This window comes from Corvus hawaiiensis, chromosome 36 (genome assembly GCF_020740725.1).
Source record: "Corvus hawaiiensis isolate bCorHaw1 chromosome 36, bCorHaw1.pri.cur, whole genome shotgun sequence".
Classification (NCBI taxonomy): Eukaryota; Metazoa; Chordata; class Aves; order Passeriformes; family Corvidae; genus Corvus; species Corvus hawaiiensis.
Window position 1 is genome coordinate 1,090,376 of NC_063248.1, and position 18,002 is coordinate 1,108,377.

At 50.8% G+C, this 18,002-nt stretch overlaps 1 protein-coding gene and 1 long non-coding RNA gene across 6 annotated transcripts in view; one reads left to right on the forward strand and one right to left on the reverse strand.

The window, feature by feature from the left end:
• Positions 1-410: 410 nt before the first annotated feature.
• LOC125319187 lies at positions 411-12,176 on the reverse strand. 4 transcript variants are annotated; one of them, XR_007200620.1, is made up of 3 exons: positions 12,122-12,176; positions 7,602-7,719; positions 411-2,055 (listed from the first exon to the last, which is right to left on the reverse strand). It is a non-coding gene; the product is annotated as an uncharacterized LOC125319187 (long non-coding RNA). The 4 variants fall into 4 exon arrangements; XR_007200618.1 differs by lacking the exon at positions 12,122-12,176 and adding an exon at positions 11,420-11,706; XR_007200619.1 differs by lacking the exon at positions 12,122-12,176 and adding an exon at positions 11,578-11,705.
• SLC23A2 (solute carrier family 23 member 2) overlaps positions 11,744-18,002 on the forward strand; it is a 52,273-nt gene continuing 46,014 nt past the window's right edge. Inside the window, exons 1-2 of one of the 2 annotated variants that reach the window (XM_048290250.1) lie at positions 11,749-11,835; positions 12,606-12,693. The gene's annotated coding sequence lies outside the window, so the exon portion shown is untranslated. Of the gene's footprint in view, positions 11,836-12,605; positions 12,694-18,002 lie in introns of both variants that reach the window. The other variant, XM_048290248.1, reaches the window with a different exon arrangement.

The following is an 18,002-nucleotide window of genomic DNA, read 5'->3' on the forward strand; positions in this document are numbered from 1 at the left end:
ACTGACAGTGCAGGGCAGGCCCATGGAGGTGTCCACAAGAGCAGGGCTGGACAAACACCTTGCTCTGAACGTACTCCTAGAATTGCCTTTTTTTTCCTCTGTCAGTGCTCCAGATTAACCCAAACCCTGAGCCAAGTTCTTTTTTTAACCTACATCTCGTCCCTCATTTGTGTCAATTCCCCCGTGTGAATCCCAGCGCTGCACTCTGAGGAAGAACTGGTTAAATTCAGGATCTCCCTTTCCGCCTCTGAAGGCACAGCCTGGCACGTTCTCCCCTGCTGCCAGCCCCTGCTGCCAGCCCGGGACAGGGGACAGGGGACACGTGCTGCTGGAGCAGCTAGAATGTGTCAGTTAAAGCTGGGTCTGGCCAGGACAGCAGCTGCTGACATCAAACCACAAACCAGCCTCTCTTAGGGGTCAAGAATGTGGGTTTATTTGGGTTTGGGGAGAGGGGACAGGAAGTGGAAGGGAAGTTTAGATGGAACAAGCAAAGAGGGAGGGAGAAGATGCAGAAATTTGGGAAGTGGGGGTCACCCAAGTGGGATCAATAAATGTAGAGGACAGCAGAAGAAACTGGACTTTTGATGATTCTTGGGGGCTCCTTCCAACTTAGGGCATTCTGTGACTCTGTGATTCTGAGAACATGCTGATGTTCCTGGAGGAAAGGAATTCATGAATTTTTCTTTGACAGAAGCAAAGTTCTCAGGCAGCACAGTGGATAAATAAGCAGGGCTGTGTGAGGGATGGCCAGGAGAAAAAGTCCTCTCTACAGGGTTTGGTTTGTATCTAATTGGGGAAAAGAGAAACACTTCTGGGAAAGAAAAAGGGGATTCCGACCTCTGGGAATATGTGGATCCAGAGGACTTCATTCTTCAAGCTGACGTCCAAGTTTTGGGCAGCCCTGACTGACTCCCTGCAGTGAGAGGGAATGGGAAAAGGCCTGGGAAAGAGTTTCTGGTTCTAGAGCAGGGCTGGAATGACAAATCAGGCACTGATGAATGAGGATAACTCTGAATAGCTGTTCCCTTTATGGAGCATCCTCCATTCCGGGCAAGGCAGCTGTCTCAGGGAAAAACAGTCAGCATTTGTAGAGCCTGGTGGGGTGTTACGCACAGAAGCTGTGGAGAAAGAACAGGCAGCCAGATTCCAGGCTTTTCTCTGGTTTGGGAGTGCTTGGATTCGTGTCTCCTCAATGCCATTCTTCGATTGCTGTTGCAGGGTGTAGTTACACAATTAATTACCTGCTTAATTTAACCATGGAGTTACTGGTAAGATTTGGAAATGTGATTTTGGAGTCCTGTGGCCTGAGCTACCAGCAGTGCCAGAGAAATCCTCCTGGTGTATTCTTTATAAAAGCAAAGATTTTAGTCAATCTCATGATTTTTTTTGAGTGAACAAAGCCATAATTATGCAAAGTACTGTGAAAATGGTGCCATAAACCCTTGAAAGAAGAGGCAGAAGTTGTGCTTTGGAGGTTGTCCGAAGTGGTGAAGGGATGGGGAGGAGTTTCACCAGCCTGGGGATTGTGTGTGAGCCCTGAGTCCAGGGCCCTGAAGGGATCCTCACCCTGTCCTGGGCTCTCAGTTCCTCTCTGCTTGAAGTTCCCCAGCAACGATGACTCTCACTCTGAGGATTTTGCATATTTCCATACACAGATCATGTAAAGAGACATGGAATCGTTAGGTTGGAAAAGAGCTTTAATTAACGTCATTGAGTCCAACCACGAATTCCCAACTGACGCCATTCCCGCTGCAGGGAAGCAGCTGCAGGCTCTGCAGGCCAGTCCTGGGAAAGCAGGTGCAAGTACTCCAGGCAGCGACTTGACTTGTGCCATAGATGTTTTTGGCATCACTGCTGCTCCTCTCTGAGATTCTCCGTGTGCTTGTGCTGCTGGAAGTTCACGGGATAGGGAGAAGAGCAAAGCCCATCGCTGATCCCGTGGAAACTCGAGGTTGGAACTCCTTGCTCACGTTTTCTCAGCAGTGGTTTCTATTTCCTCTTACTTTTTGGTAACCTCATCCTCGGGGCCTGGCTATGGTGCCTTTTCCTCTGGTCCTAAAGTACGAGCCAGACACAGGTAAGGTGACAAAAGGGGTACCTTTTAAGAGGATCCTCAGCTGGGTGTTGTCCTGTTTGGAAGAGGTGTGAGGAGGCTGGGCTGGGCAGCAGGGTACTGACCTTTAGTCCTGGAAACACTGCAGTAGAAGTTGTGTGAAACAACCCGGAGAGGGTGTCAGGCTACGGCCCCCGGGCTGTAAATACAGCCACGAACCCAGGGCCATGTTTGAGCCAACAGCAAAATGTGCTGCAGCATCTCTGCTGCTTCCCTGGTGCTCATCCTGCAGGAGCACTCAGCCCAGGCCGGGTTTGCTTTCTGTCACCTGCAATTAGCCAAATCCAGCATCACTTTTCACAGAGTCACCGTACAGAAACAGGGATTTGCTGTGGCATAAAAGCCACGTAAAGACCCCTCGGGGCAGGAAGAAATGATTCAGCACAAGGGCTCTGTCCCTGCTCCGGCGATCTGTGCTGTGTCCTGCTCCGAATGAGCTTCTCCGGTGCTCTCCTCCCCCTCGTGCCTGGTCCTTAAAAGTCCCAGACATCAGCCCATTCACGGAGCTGCTCCTCACGCCTCTGCCTCTTCCTGAACCTCGCCTTGAGCTTTCTCCTGGCCCTTCCCTTGGGCTGTTTGTCCTGCTCTTCGCGAGATCTCTGCCCTGAAAGCACCTCCAGGTCTCCGGGGCTGATCCTGCCTTCCCAGGTGGCCTCTCCCCGATGCTGTCCTCGGGAGCTGCATCCCTTCAGCAGGTAAGGAACACCACGCAGCCCTCGGATCGCTCTCAGGTTTCCCCCTCCCAGCTCGGGGCAGTCCTGCCTTCACTTCTGCCTTCTCAACCTGGTGAAAAGAAACCATTTTTGCCATTCTCCCAGGGCTCTGTGTTGACCCAGCCGTGCTTCCCTGCTCCTGTGTGGGACGTGGATGTGCACAAGCACAGCAGTTCCTCTCCCTTTCCTGAGTACAAAAGCAGCTTGAGGTTTTTTAGGAATGCTGGATTTGACTAAAAATAGTCCAGACAGTCCAGCAAGGCCGTGGCAGATTCCTTGCCTCCCAAGAGAGGCAGGCGGAGCCAAGGGTCGTGGGGGGAAAAACTCAATTGTGGATTAGAAATTATTGTTTCCAATTGATTTAATTGACTGGTTTGCTGCTCTGAGCTCAGAAAGACCTTGGTTTGTGCTGGTTCAGGACCTGTCACCCTGAGGCCTTTCCTTCCCTGTTTTCTCCATGTTTAGGAAGGTGTTAAGAAACTGCTTTTAATCGGAAGCAAGGCAATTATGGAGAGCTCTGTTTGTGGCCTGCATGGACAGAGCTTTCTTCTGATAGGAATCAGGAAGTTACATTTCCTTCCTCCACACTGTACTTGGGTTGGATTCTGAGCCAGGCTGTCCTCATCCCTGGGGCAGCACAAAGGCTGCTCTGGGAGCTCACAGATCCACGAGATTCATGCACAGCTTTTCCAGCTCTGCAGTTACAGAGAGGAACAAAACTGTGATGAATCTTCTTTGAGAGGACTTCCAGCTCCTGTGAAACAGCAGGTTTGGCACTGAAGCAAAAGTTCTGTGGAGGAATCACCGTTTCATCCCAGGCTGTTACAGCAAAGGGCAACAAATCCACTAGTCACCACTAATTAATTTTATTTTGAAATATTTACTCAGGCTGAAGTAGTAGCCGCTCTGAAGTATTTAAAGGATTAGCTGCCTGCTAGTCTTTCATGCCTGCAACCACTTATTTAAGCTGTTGCTGCAAATCATGCTGTTAACCTGTCATGAGAGGTTTTAACCTTCCTTCCCTTGTCAGTGGGAAATGCCTGGTGCAGATGGTCCTGCTGATGTGACAGTGAGAAATTAAACATCCAGTCAGGTCCTCTGGGCTCTCTCCCCAGCTTCTTCGAGGAGGGGCAAGACAGAAAATGAATACAGTGATAATTGTCTACATCAGGGTGTTGCAAAGCCTACGGAGGGGCTGTAAGGAGTTCTGGGAACATGAGCTGGTTGGAAATGCATCCCAAAAGCCTCTGTGCTGTTACCAGGGAAAATAATTCCTCTCCCGCCTGCTGGCCTGCCAGCACCAGCAGCTCCAGTGCTCAGCCCTCCAGCCTGGCGTTCCCTTGCATTGGTCAGACCGTGCTGTGCTGGGTTTAATGCAGGTGGGCAAACCACAGGACCCAAACCTGCTGCCCAGGGAGAGTTCAGTCATGCAGGGGCATCAGTTTCTGAGCTAAAGCCATGTGTAGCAAAGGAAATGTCCTGGATCTAGAACAAATCCTCGAAGAATACTGAGAACTCACCTCAGCAGGGATTATTTCTTACTCTCAGGCACGTGTTCAGTGTAAAAGGGAAAGATTGCAGGTCCTTAAACCTACAAATACTAATTAGCATCACCATGTAACTTTCTAGCAGCTTTCATTAATGTGTCATTAGAAGAAGCCTGTCAGCTCCTATAATCCTCATTTTTCTTGTCTCTCAGCACTAACAGTCCATATCACAGCATGGCCTCTTCCCTGCTATTTTGGGTGGTTCTTTTCCAGACAAATGCCTTATTTTCTCTGTATTTGATACTGGAGGTCAAGTGAATCCTCTCTGCCTTTTATTGCACCAGAACAGAGGCAGGATTGTAACACGGCCAGTGCAAATGCGTGCCTAAAAATAAACCAGTAGATGGTCTCCAACTTCAAACACAAAAAGTGTATTTGTAGAGGTCTCTCTTTGTTGCACGACAGCATTTCAGATCACTGAGGAGACACTTCAAAGTTCAGCTCACAAACAGCTCATGGTTTAATCCTCCCTGCCAAACAAAGGCGACTCTTTGACTGGATCCGTGGTCGGCTGCCACACTGAGCCCTGGATCATCCCTGGAGTAGGGGCAGTGCCTCCCACCCTGGCCACGGGCCCGGGGCTGCAGAGGGACAGGCAGGCCCACAGCCCTTCTCCCACCTGCACTGGAAACAATTCAACAGTGGCAGGAGGGCCCAGAGCTCGCAGAACACCTCAGTGACACCGTTTGGCATCAATTAAGAATAGCAGAGAGGTGGCACTTAAGGCAGGGAAGGGGTTAACCAACTAAAGGGCAATTTTTGGGGGAGAAGTTGGAGTTCATTGTTCCAGGCTCTCTGTGGATTTCTTTTTTGTCCTTTCATCTCTGATTCTTGGTTCTTATCACAAAAGGGGTTGCTAGTCCTTGTTCTTTCTGTTTTTATTTGGCCTGTGACCCTTTCAGGGCATGGCCTGTGCCTTCACCTGTGAGCAGGAGCACAGAGGGAAAGCTGTGCTGGGAGGGAACTATAAATAGAGAGCGGGCCAGCCCTGTGGCATCTGTGCTGCTATAACTGCCTGCTCTGCACTCCTGTGACAAGCCTTGCTTCAGCTGTCAGGGCAAGGAGGAACTGCAGAGTGTTTCCACAGCCAGTTCCAGTGCTGGACCTGCCTGTGGAACTCTGCTTTGGGCCCAGTTCTCCCTCTGCCCCCAGGAGTTCTGCTTTTTCTCTGTGTGAGTGACCGTTCCTGGCGTCTGCCCAGCAGGATTCGGGCAGTTCAGTTTCAGGAGCTGCTTTGTAGAGAGCTGGTGGTCTAACTCGTGCCTCAGCACCACTCTTGTTTATTCTGCCTTTTGCCCCTTGCTGGAGAAGGCCGATGTGTTTGTGTCACTCCTGATGTCACTGTGTGGTTTCGTTGCTATGTGCTCACACGAGGGATTAAATGAGTCACGGGGTAAAAGTGACCCAAGCCCATCCTTCCTCTCTGAGGATGTTCTTTGGGAAGGACTTCCAAGTGGGTTAAACCAGGGACTGTGTTTCTGCTCTCCCTTCTCTGCTGAGGGATGAGTAAGCAGCCACGAGGCGCTGCTGCCTGTGCTTTGCAGAGTAAAGGACCTTCCCTTGAACTCCCAGTGCAGGTGGCTCAAGAAAACCTCTTTTATTCTGTGCTATAAAATTCCTCTAATGGACTTTAAAATGACTTTGTGCACCATGTCCACCCCATTTTGGAAGTAGTTTAAGTGGGAATGAGTTGCTCTGGCCCTGCTTATCCACATCTGTCCACAGCAGCTGCTCTTTATTGCCAGAGCTTTGAACAGCCACACCTGAATGTGACACAAGGTGACAAATCCCAGCGTGTCTCCCCCTTGGAGACCATCCCTGCAGATGCCTCAGGCTTCATCCGATGGGAGAAGATCTAATGCAACAGAACTCCAGGGTGAGAGTGCCCAGGAGAGCAAAACCATGGGGAGCTGTCAGCCCCGGGCTCCCGCCGTGGCTCTGCTGCTGCCCCGACACCTCCGAGCCGGGAGATGTGGCTCCAGCGACTCAGCATTTTGACAAGGAGAGCCTGGCAGCAGAAGAGACCAGGGAGGACAAATGCATGCTGCTTTCCTGGCCCCTCCTGCTCCCACTCTTCCCAGGATTTAAGGGCTCTCGGCTCATTTCAGGGGCTGTGCTTTCAGGAAGCAGACTGGGGATGAACTCGAGGTGACTCAGCCCATCTCCTCCTCCTCCTGCCAAACACCGGCTTTGCCCCTGACTCAGCAAGTGAAATCTCATTTCTTTGGTACAGCCCTGAGGTACCAGACAGAACAGCATCAAGAAAATTGCCTCCTCCTCCAGAGCACAGGCTGTCCAGCTGAGTTAGTGTCACGGGGAGCGCTCTGCAGCACTCTCCCTGCCCTGTATTCCTGACAGCTTGGGATGAATATCCCATGGCCAGCATGGCTTGAGCAACGCTACAGGGAGAAGCAGAGGGACTTGTCCTGGGTTGTTTGTACTCTCCTGGCTTGTTTGTACTGTGCTGGGTTGTTTGTACTCTCCTGGCTGCCACAACTTCGTCTCCACTTAGAAAATACTTTGCAAACCCAAAGCTGAAGGAAGGTCCCCTCTCTCCAAAAGCTGCCAGAGGGGAAACCATCATGAGAGGACCAGCAGGGATCCAACAGTTCTGCAACCACGCAGATCTCCTCTCCTGCTCACCTATTGATTTGTTCATTCTGTGAATTCAGACCGCTGTCACTTTGCAGGCGCTGCTGTTCCTCCCCTGCTATCACAGGCACAGCAGGGGCTCTGCCCTGTGGATCGCTGGCTGGAGCCTCCGTAATCTGAGTACTTGGCCTGAGATCCTTGGACCAAAAGCCCTCTTTGCTACCAAGAGCACTTTGCACTAATTAAACTTCATAAGATTCTTCCTGCCTCCATTTTGCAGATGACAAACCGGAGGGCTGAGCTTGGCTGACAGAGCCAATGTCGGTTCTGAGAAAGAAACACATTTTTTCTGACTCGATTTCCACCTAACATTGGGGGGAGCAGAAAGTCATGGCTGTCCCTGAGATAACGAGAAATCCCTGTGGGTCGGGAGCCTGGTTTCCCACCAGGTGTTGTAGATGGCGTTTTAACCAAGGGCTGTTCACACTCGCTTTCCTCACCTCACAAAGCGAAACTCAGGGTCTGCCCAGCTCTTCCCCTCGGTTACCACTCCATATTCCAGAGGGAAAAGCAAAAACATCACTGTTGGTGAGTTGTTAACGTTTTTTTGCCTTATTTGGGGGAGTTTTCACTCACCTCTTAGGCCGCTGTTGAAATACCAGGGGTTTCATTTTTATTTTGTCTAATCCAGTGAAAGATATTCCTGTTATCCATACACAGGAATGCTGGGTTCTTCTTAATTGCTGGACTCCATCTGTGGGATTCACATAAAATATTGTTAATCTGATGCGAGGCAAGCTAATTTTTTTAAAATTTTCTTTTTTTATGTTGTAAAAACCAAACTCAAAACACACCAAGGAAACAGGATTGGAAACGAGCTATGGATGCCAGACCCAAACCCATTTTAGAATCACAGGATGGTTTGGGTCCATTGGAAGGCCCTTGAAGACCATTTCATTCCAACCCCCTGCCAAGGGCGAGGATGCCATTCACTAGATACCATCCCTGGATGTGAAGTTTTGATTTGGTCTTTTGGACATCCTGTGCTCAGATCAATGATTCACATCCCACCCGAGACACCACTTGGATTTAAAATGGAAATTTTGAGTAAGAGACGCCGGCCAAAAACATTTCAGCATTTAAATTTATGCCAGTAACGTCCATGCTGCATCTGAGGAAAACCCTGACCTGCAGTCCTTGTCTTCCCATTTGATCCACATACAGAGCCATGAAGAAACAACCAAAATAAAGCTGGGGAATGTCCTCAGTAAAGGTTCCTTGGGCTGTTGTGATAGCACGGTGTCCCTGGCTCTGCAGAAGGACACACAGCCCGGGGGGAGGCTCGACTGTGCCCCACAAAATCTCCTTGTGGAGACTTTTAGCTCCACGTGGGCACGATCTCCTCACAAAACCCCATCCCTGCTCATGGGCTGTGGTGGGGCTGGCAGAGCTCCCACAGCTCCCAGTGCCCAGGAACCCCCTCATCGTTACTACCAGGATCAGTTAACACCGGAATATTTATCCTGCAGGATGCGAGCAACATGATGGGTGCAAAGCAAGGGAGGAGCTGGGACCTCGGAAAGCCAGTCTTACAGGAACTTAGGCTAGTTAGGACAGTTCCAGGAGACATTTAGGTTTTATATTTTTGACAGACAGGTATTTCACACTGGATGAAGTGGGAAGGGTGGCATAAGCCTTCTCTAGGGACTAACTGGATGCAGCAACACCTCACCTGTTCAGGTAAGTCCCTGAGTGAGCTTTGAGGAGCTCAGGAAATCTAGACAAGATGTAGGATAGAGGAGAAAACAAAGGGAATGCGTGTCCTTTCAGATCTCAAAGGTCTGCACACCAAATGATTGATGAGTGCTAATTTCTGCTGCTGCGTTGTCACGAAGGACGTGCACATCCCATGGCTCCAATTCTTCCAGCTTTTTTATGGACCTGTGAGTCATTCAGGCAGGGAGCGATTGAATGTTTAGATAAATTCCTCAGGGTTCTTCACCACATTTTAATAACACAAAGGATATATGCCAATAATCCCAGTGAAATTATTTCTGCTTCTGTAGCAGGACAGTGTGATGGCATAAGATGGGCTCTGGCTTCCTGAACAAGGGAAATACCAGGGAATTTTCTCAAACTTTGCAGCATGGGAGGCCACCTGGGAAGGAATTTATCAATTTAAGATGAAAAAGGACTGAAAAAGGCTTTCCTGGGTTTGAGTCCATGGTTTTGGGGGGTCTAGCTGTGTCAAATTCAATTCTTGGAGCACTAAATCCACCTTTATCATCCTTCCCCTGCTTGTTCTTGGGATTATCATGACCCTGAGGTCTTTATCTGTTACATTTCAATGTGCCTGATGTGTTTTAACTCCCCTCCTGCAGATCTCTCGCTGCATCACCTGTATTCCCCTCTGCCATCTTTCACCTGGGGAGGGCAGGCTGGAAAATTGTAACACTCAGAAATAAAATAAACAGAGCCGTGTCCCTGTCCCTGATTCTGAACACAGGGAGGCCTTGCAGGGAGACTGAGCACGCACGATCCGTCTTCCTGCACAAACTCCTGTCAACAGCAAAACTGCTGCAGCCTCAATCAATCTGGCATTACAAAAACGTCCCTCCCGTCACGGCCCCACGCTCCCCCACTCTGACAAACAAAGGCTTTCAACGTTTAAAAGCTGCACTAAAGTCTATGTCTGTGTTTGGGATAAGGCCAGGTATTGAATAATGCCGAGGGATCGATATCCACAATCAAGCGTTGTGCCTTAGCCCTGCCCTATACAGTTCTCCGTACGTCTCACTGGAAAACCTTTTAGGAGCTTAACCAGCAGAGTATTGCAGTGAACGTGGGAAAAAATATGCCCGAGGATAAGCACAAATGCTCCAGAGGCCTCACAGGGTTTCTTGTCTTAAAGTAAGCTCCTGGGTTTTAATGGGATCGGCTGAAACCCTCTTTATGGGGCAGCAGGAGGGAAGGGGTTGGGCAGCTGTGAACAAACACCCCGCCAACATTCCCGGTTGCCAAATACTGTGCAAACAGCAACGTTTGAAGCAACGACCCGGAAGATCAACAGAGAATTGCAGGTCTGGGTGAAACTGCTGCAATGGGGTCCAATTAGTGCCAGTGGTCCGGGGAGCACTTTCCCATTGACTCGGGACTGCACCTTAATCAAATAACAGCAGGGCTGGGGGAGAAAGCCCAGCATGGGTCAGTATCTCCTCAAGGACAGCCGGGATAAGGGAGCAGGGTGGGGGTGTGAGGAGAAAGGGCAGGAATCAGCTGCAGGGGCTCGGCCCCGGCTGCCCAGAACAGCCCTGAGCAAGGGAAGCACCCAGGAGCTGATGTGTCTGAGAACTGCACGTTCTGGGAAGGGCAGGACACAAATTAAAGCGAGTTAACGTTGTCAGAAGCCATTAGGAATGTCAGATGTTGCCGAGAGGGACGTGAGAGAGGCAGCGTCCAGCGCTGGGTGCCGCAGATGTCAATGGTGCCTGAAAACACCCTGCTCTCGGGGCTGGGGGGGATTTGTCACGTTTGTGTCACATTTGTCCCAGCCCCCACCAGAAAACTGGAAATCTCAGAGAAGCGGGATTGTGGGACGAGGATGGATGTGGTGGAGGTGTCATCTTTTGGGGGACTCAGCTTAGCCTCCTCTAGTACAACAGGGGAGGTTTAGGTTGGAGGAATTTCTTCACAGAAAGGGTGATTAGACATTGTAATGGTCTGCCCAGGGAGGTGGTGGTGTTACCAACCCTGGAGGTGTTCAAGGAATGACTGGATGTGGCACTCAGTGCTCCAGTCTGGTTGGGATGGTGGTGATTGGTCACAGGCTGGACTCAACCTCAGAGGTCTTTTCCAAACTAAATGATTCTGTGATTCTTTTGTTCCTCCCTAAACTCACTCTCCTATTGTAAAAGTTGGATCTTCCCTAAAAGATAATAATAATAAAAAAAATCCAAAAAGAAACCACAAAGCCCCAAGAGGGCCAGGGCCGGGGGCAAGAGCATGTTTCCCTAGGGGCTGGAAGGGACCCCCAGGTGAGGGGCCCAAGGGGCTTTACCTGGGGACCTCATCAATATCCATCAATACCTGCAGGCAGGTGTCAGAGGTGGAGCAGGCTCTGCTCCCTGGGGCCCAGCCAACGGGACAAGAGGCAACAGGCAGAAAATGACGCACGGAAAGTTCCACCTGAACACGAGGAAGAACTTTCCTGTGTGGGTGACCAAGCACCGATTCCTATAATCAAAATAATAGAATAACATAATCTCCTGTGCTGGAAGGGACCCATCAGGACCACTGATCCAACTCCCAGCCCTGCACAACCCAACAATCCCACCATGTTCCTGAGAGCATTGTCCCAACACTCCTGGAGCTCTGCCATCCCTGGCACCAGAACCATTCCCTGGGGAGCCTGTTCAGTGCTCCACTGCCCAGAGAGGCTGTGGAGTCTCCCTCACCGAGGATATTCCAGACCCGCCTGGACACACTCCTGCGCCATGTGCTCCGGGATGCCCCTGCCTGAGCAGGGAGGTTGGACCAGATGCCCCACTGCGGTCCCTCCAACTTGACCCATCCTTGACTGTGCGATTTGTGTCTTTCCTGGATAAACCGTTACCATGTCCCTGCAGCCGGAGGTTTCTCCCTCAGGGAACACGAGGCCGCTTCCCCCGCCGAGCGCCGGGGCCGCTATGGCGGCCGAGCCCTGAGGGAGCGGGGCCGAGGCCGCGCCATCTTGTCGGGGGCGGAGCGGGGCCCGTCCCGCCCCGTGCTCTGCCTGCCGGGGCCGTCCGGCCCCGCCGCACTCGCCGCGGAGACCGAGGGGAGCGGAGCCGCAGCCCCCAGCGCCATTGCCGCCCTCAGCCCGCCATGGCAGGTGAGCCCGTCCTCCTCCTCCTCCTCCCGCCGCCGCCCGCCCTGAGGGAGCAGCCCCGCGGCGCTTCCCCGCCGCGCTCTCCCCTCAGCGCTCTTCCTTCAGCGTTCTCTCCGCCGCGCTCTGCCTTCAGCGCTTTCGCCTCGGCGCTCGCCCCCCAGCCTCCCGCCCGCTGTCACCTCCGTGCCGGCCCCCCATCCCCGCACACCCGCGGCTCGCCCCTCGCTGCCGCGGGCCGGAGGGTCGCGGCTCCCCGCAGCCTCCACCATGTTACCCGGCCGCGGTTCACCTTGGCCGCGCGGCTCCCGCGCCGTCCGCACCTCTCCTCTCCTCTCCTCCTCTCCCTTTTATTCCGCATTTGTGGATTAAATAAACCCTTCCCTGTGCTCCGTGCCGGCGTCCTCTGGCTCGGCATCATCTCCCTGGGATGGGGAAGGGGCGCGGGGGGTGGCCGGGGTGGCACCTGCGGCGGGGTCACCTGCCCGGCGAGCAGGACCAGGCGGGCATCCATCCCTGGGGTGCGGTCTTTTCTCTGTACCGCTGAGGTCATTATTTTTTAAATTTTTTTTTTCCCCTTTAATCTGAAACAAAATGGGTGGCAGAGCCTTAAGCTTGCAGATGGGATGGAGAAATGCAGGTTAATTCTCGCCTGGTCCTGAAGGGGTGGCCTCGCTCTTTCCTGATCCCGTTCTCGTGATACGCTTTAAAGCTTCCCCCCCCCCCCCCCCCCTTTTTAGATTATTTATTTGCCTTTTTTTTTTTTTCTTTTTCAGTGCACATCGAGGCAGTAAATATTTCCGTTTTCTGGTTTTAACTTGCAAGCCCCGTTCGATATCGTGTGTGGTTTTCTTTTGTTTTAAGGTACATTTTGGGTAGAAAGAAGTGATGTAGGTAGCGCAGAAAAATGCCCGAATAAAGCCTGTTGCAAGCCTATTAGGCTTCCTAGAATAAGGACTAACCACTATTATCCATTACTGTTATTAGTGACTTTTGCCTTTTTCCATAAAAGCTGGGAATGAGGCAGAGGCTTTACAATTTCATTCCCATCCCTTCATTTTGGAGCCGTCGTTGTTATTTTGTACCCTGGGAAGAGCAGCCCTTGAGGCAGTTTGGGGCTCCCCTCGCCAGGTGAGTGCGGACTGGGCTGACCCCAAAGGCAGCAGCAGAGCCAATGGAAGATTCTGGCAGGGAAGGGAAATCCCCAGAGGTGTTTAAGACAAGGTAAAGACCTGGCCTGTTAATTTTTTCCGCCTTGTCATTTCCCACATGCGGCCGACTCTTGGTGTGAGTTCAGTGCCAGGTAGATGCCAGGCTCCCTGTTGCTGATGAGCTTTATTTTTCAATAAAAACATTAAATGCTCTGTATCCACAGGGAGCTTAATATGTCTGTGTATCCTCACTGCAGCATAGTGCTGCCAGTCTTGAGCAAGCTTTAAATACCCAGTTTAAGCTCAAAAAAAAGGGTGGTTTGGGTAGTGTTTTTGCTGGCAGGTGGAGTTTGCTGCAGGCTGTGAAACGAAGTGGAGAAGCAGCACAAATGCTGGAGTGATGGGCTGCACAGACTTAACTGCGCACCTTGGTCTACCAGGTGATTTCAGTGTAGAAAAAGGATTATTGCAACAAGTAGCTCAGGTTAGCAAACTGGAAAATAATCCCTGAGATATGTGGAACAATGGGATTAGTAGTTGACCAGCTCTTGCACCCCTACTCCTAGCTCCCAGTCATGATCCAGATAGCTTGAAATTAGAGCAGTGTTAATGTGGAGATGCACTGAAACAAATTCAACCTTGGGCCAGGGAGGAGGTTAAACAAGCCCTGAGATTTTAATCATGGATTTAAACGAGCATTTGGCTTAGTAAAGATGCAGGAGGACTTGAAAATGTGTTGTCAGAGCCCTGGGGACAAGAGGAGTTCGAGCTGGGGTTCTCGAGGGTGGGTTGTGCTCCTGCTGTGCCTTAACGGGCCGAATTCGAATGGTTTAAGATCCCTCCCAGGGCTGTAAACCCTGCCCTGAGGCAGGCTTGGCTTTGCTGATCTCTCTGGAAGCACACGGCTCTCAGGAGATGGAAGGAGCAGGATGGGAATCAGGTCCTCAGAGCACGGGTCTGTTGCTTCTTCTGCATTTTCAGCATGGAAACAAATCGGAAGGAAAAGCAGCTTCTCAAACAGTGGGAGGGTTTGGGCTGCAGGTTGATGGGCGTTTCCTTGGGTGACAGCAGCAATTTAAGCAGCTCTCATCCCTCGAAGCCTGGCAGTGTCCCCTGGGTGCTGGGACCCCCGGAGGGATGGCAGCTCAGTCAGGGGTTAGCCCACAAAAGCCTTGTGTTTCTATGGCAGCCCGATCTGTTCAGGGAATTTTTGTGCTCTCTGCCCTCCCTGAGCCCAGGTGGACCTGAGTGTACCTGCCTAAGTCCGTACTGGGTGGTGTGTGGGTGTATGGCTTTTTAAAGGTTGCTAATGTGAGAATTTCTGAGGTCCAGTCTAACAGGGAGTTGAATTCCATTGGAGAAATAGAAACGATTTCTTTGTTGGTATTACTTGGTTGGAGACTTCTTCAGAGGAAGCTTGAAATAATGGCAGCGTTTGAGGGTTGGTTTTTTCCTAACAGAAAACTTTGTGGAATTCCCCCTCATTTGTTTAGAAGAACCTGTAAAACATACTGCATTGGTATGCTGTTCCTATTTCAAATGGTTTTTAAATTAAACCAGGTAGAGTTTTTTGTCTTTCATTCTGTCAGTATGTTTGGGGTTTTGTTTCTTCCTGGTGTAGCCAAATCTGCCAACTTCCCCAGTACGATGGACTGTCCTGTGGGGCTGTGACCTGGCTTTGTTGTGTTGTGTAAGTTGACTGGAGACCATTGACAGGAAAATGGGTGAGGCTTCAGGCATTGTCAGTATGGATTCCTCCAGAAGTGGCTGCTAAGCTGCTCTCGTGACTGGTCTGAACTGCAGCAATTAGACTTTTAAACTTCTCCTGCTCCCGGAGGGCAGGGGAGGGCAGCAGGCACACCCTGGGACCTGTTCCTGCCACGAACTGGTGTCCTGTGCAAGGTGGTACTTGGAAGGTGATAGAATCCTGGAATGGTTTGGGTTGGAAGGGACCTCAAAGTGCCAGTGCCACCCTCTGCCATGGGCAGGGACACTTCCCACTATCCCGGATTGTTCCAAGCCCCATCTAGGCTGGCCCTGGACTCTTCCAGGGATCCAAGGGCAGCCACAGCTGCTCTGGGCACCCTGTGCCAGGGCCTCAGCACCGTCCCAGGGAAGGATTTCTTCCTGAGAAGATGTTGTCCTGCTCTAGCTGCTCCTTTCAATGTCTTCGTGTGAACCACGTAAGAAATCTCAAGCCCCAGAAGTTTCTGTAGGGCCATTTCTTCAATAGATTTATTTTACTTCCAAACACTTCTTTATGTGTTTATCCTTACAGGAGAAAATGCAGATGGCTGCACACAACCTTTCTACTCCCATTGGAACTGATGGTTTATATGTTGCTGCAAAATCTATTTATATCAAGTGTTATTTATGAAGCCTCAGTGGTCATGACATGGCCTGACAACAGTTACCGTGGGGGTTATTTTACTTAAAAGCTGCAGGAAGACAATATTGACAGTCAGGATGAGTAAGAGATGTGCGTCCTGATGTAGTGAAGGCAGGAATAAAATAAATCATTACAAATGAAACTTCTTGCTGTGTTCTCCAGCCTTCCGGGGGTGAAGTGTGTTCAGACACTGCCAGCTTCGTGGGGTGCACTAAATATTTCTGTCAGTACTTGGGAGCACATTTGCTTTATGGGCAAATGTTTTTAGTTGTTATGAGCTGTCTCAGGACAGGGTTTCTTTGATGGCAGGAAAGAAATCTGATGATATTTGGCTGTTTTCAGGTTATGGGAAGGAAATACTTGCTGTCTGAATGTTTTTCTGTTGGAGATGAATCTAAATGGGGATTTCTTGCCATGGTAATTTGGCCATGAAAGAAGCAGAGCTACTTCCTTGGAAAGGCAGTTGGGGTGTTGAGACATCGCAGGCACTTGGTGGGGAAAGGGAGGAGGAGGGAGAACTGGACTTGTAGTTCAGAAGTCTCCTGTTGTAATTTTATTCCGTGCACTCGGCATCAGTCTTGGCCATTCCTGTTGCCGAACAGCAGCGGGAACGCGTGTGGCATCGGCAACGCCGCGTGCCTGGCGGTGCACGACGCGACTCCCTGGCCTCTAACGCAGTTCTCCAGAGGGCTGAGGAGCCGAGTTTGTGGTCCCGAATGTTGTCATCAGCCCCTAAGTAGTGAGTCACCCTCACCCTGGGCTGAGGAGCCGAGTTTGTGGTCCCGAATGTTGTCATCAGCCCCTAAGTAGTGAGTCACCCTCACCCTGGGCTGAGGAGCCGAGTTTGTGGTCGTGAATGTTGTCACCAGCCCCTAAGTAGTGAGTCACCCTTGCCCTGGGAGCTGTGCCTCTTCCCCTGGCTGTGCTGGGGTCCCGGGGCTGGGTTGGGCTCTTGGGCTTTGAGAGCTCCGGGATGGTTTTGGGCAGGATGAATTGGCCGTGAGGTCCCAGCCAGGCTGTGCCCAGGGGGTCCCAAAGCATTCTTTGGGTGTCGAGCTCCAGGATGGTTTTGGGCAGGATGAATTGGCCGTGAGGTCCCAGCCAGGCTGTGCCCCGGGGGGTCTCAAAGCACTCTTTGGGTGTCGAGCTCCGGGATGGTTTTGGGAAGGATGAATTGGCCGTGAGGTCCCAGCCAGGCTGTGCCCAGGGGGTCTCAAAGCATTCTTTGGGTGTCGAGCTCCGGGATGGTTTTGGGAAGGATGAATTGGCCGCGAGGTCCCAGCCAGGCTGTGCCCCGGGGGTCCCAAAGCACTCTTTGGGTGTCTCCCTCCTGCGTTGTGGGAGTGGGTTGAAATGCTCTCTGTTCCCATCCCACAGCTCCATTTGATTATTTGCTGAGGAATGGCTGGGCTTGAGGTAACTGTAAAACTAGTATTTTAATGAGTTTATAATTAGCAATTCAATTATCTGAATCTCCCTGTGTCTCAGTTCTCAGGCCAGAAGATGCAAGTGCTGGGTAAGGAGGGGATGGGGGCAGGGAGTGCGCTTAACATCCAGGTGTCTGCCCTTACTTAATTTATTTTAATATTACTTTTAAATAGCAGCTTCAAGAGCGAATATACTTTATCCTATTTCGGTGAAAGGGAATTTCCAGAGTTCCTTCTCAACACATTCAGGCAACCAGAACATTTTATTCTTTCCCCAAAGCCTACGTTACTAAGCAGTAATAAATTCATGTGTCTTGATAAGAGTGTCCCGGGCACCTTGGGGGGTGGCATGGCTGGATTTTAGCTGCGTATTTTGGAGACTGATACATCTCTGTCTTCTGAACCAGGAATGTTTTGATCTTGGACTTGGCGTCAGCAAAATACCTCAGAAAACAAACTTTGTCTGATAGTTGTATTTTTAGGAGCAGGGGAGTCCAGTTGTTGTGGTGGAGGAGCCGCGTCCCGCGCAGCACCTGGGAGTATCTGAACTCTCCAGCTCTGTGTGTTCTGAAAACAACAACTGACCTGATTTATGTGTGTTTGGGTTAAACCAGCACGTGCCCTCTCTGATAAAAGGGACTGTTTGAATTTGTCACCCACTTTATGCTCACTTTAGAGTAAAACTGCTTGAAGAATGGGCCTCAGAGGAGTACAACGGTGAAGGAGGGATTGACTCACCATTATTTGGTTTTGATTGTTTGGAAATACCGTGAGTCCCCAGACTGATTTTGAATTTGATTTTGAATGGCTCCATGTCCCCCAGTTTGTTGTCTGAATTTATTTTTAAATCAAACTGTTGCAGGGCTCATGCCATTCCAGCAGTTGGCTGAAGCATTTTGGCAATGCATGGTGGTGGGAAAGTAAGTGGAAAGCAACTTCAGGGGTGCTTATGCACTTACAGTCCTGGGTATTAACCTGGGGTGTGAGCTTTGAGTAGTTTGGGCTCTCAATGGAGCGACACATTTTAATTGGCTTTATTCCTGTTTCGCATGGCCGTGAAATGGCAGCCCAGGGCAATGAGGTCGATTTTAGTGGTTTGCTGGCTGTTACACACTTGTGAGGTTGTAAAAGTTAACAGAACGAAGTGCAGCTTTAATGGGAAGGCGCCTTAAACACTCATGCACTTGGCTGTGTTTATGTGCTGAG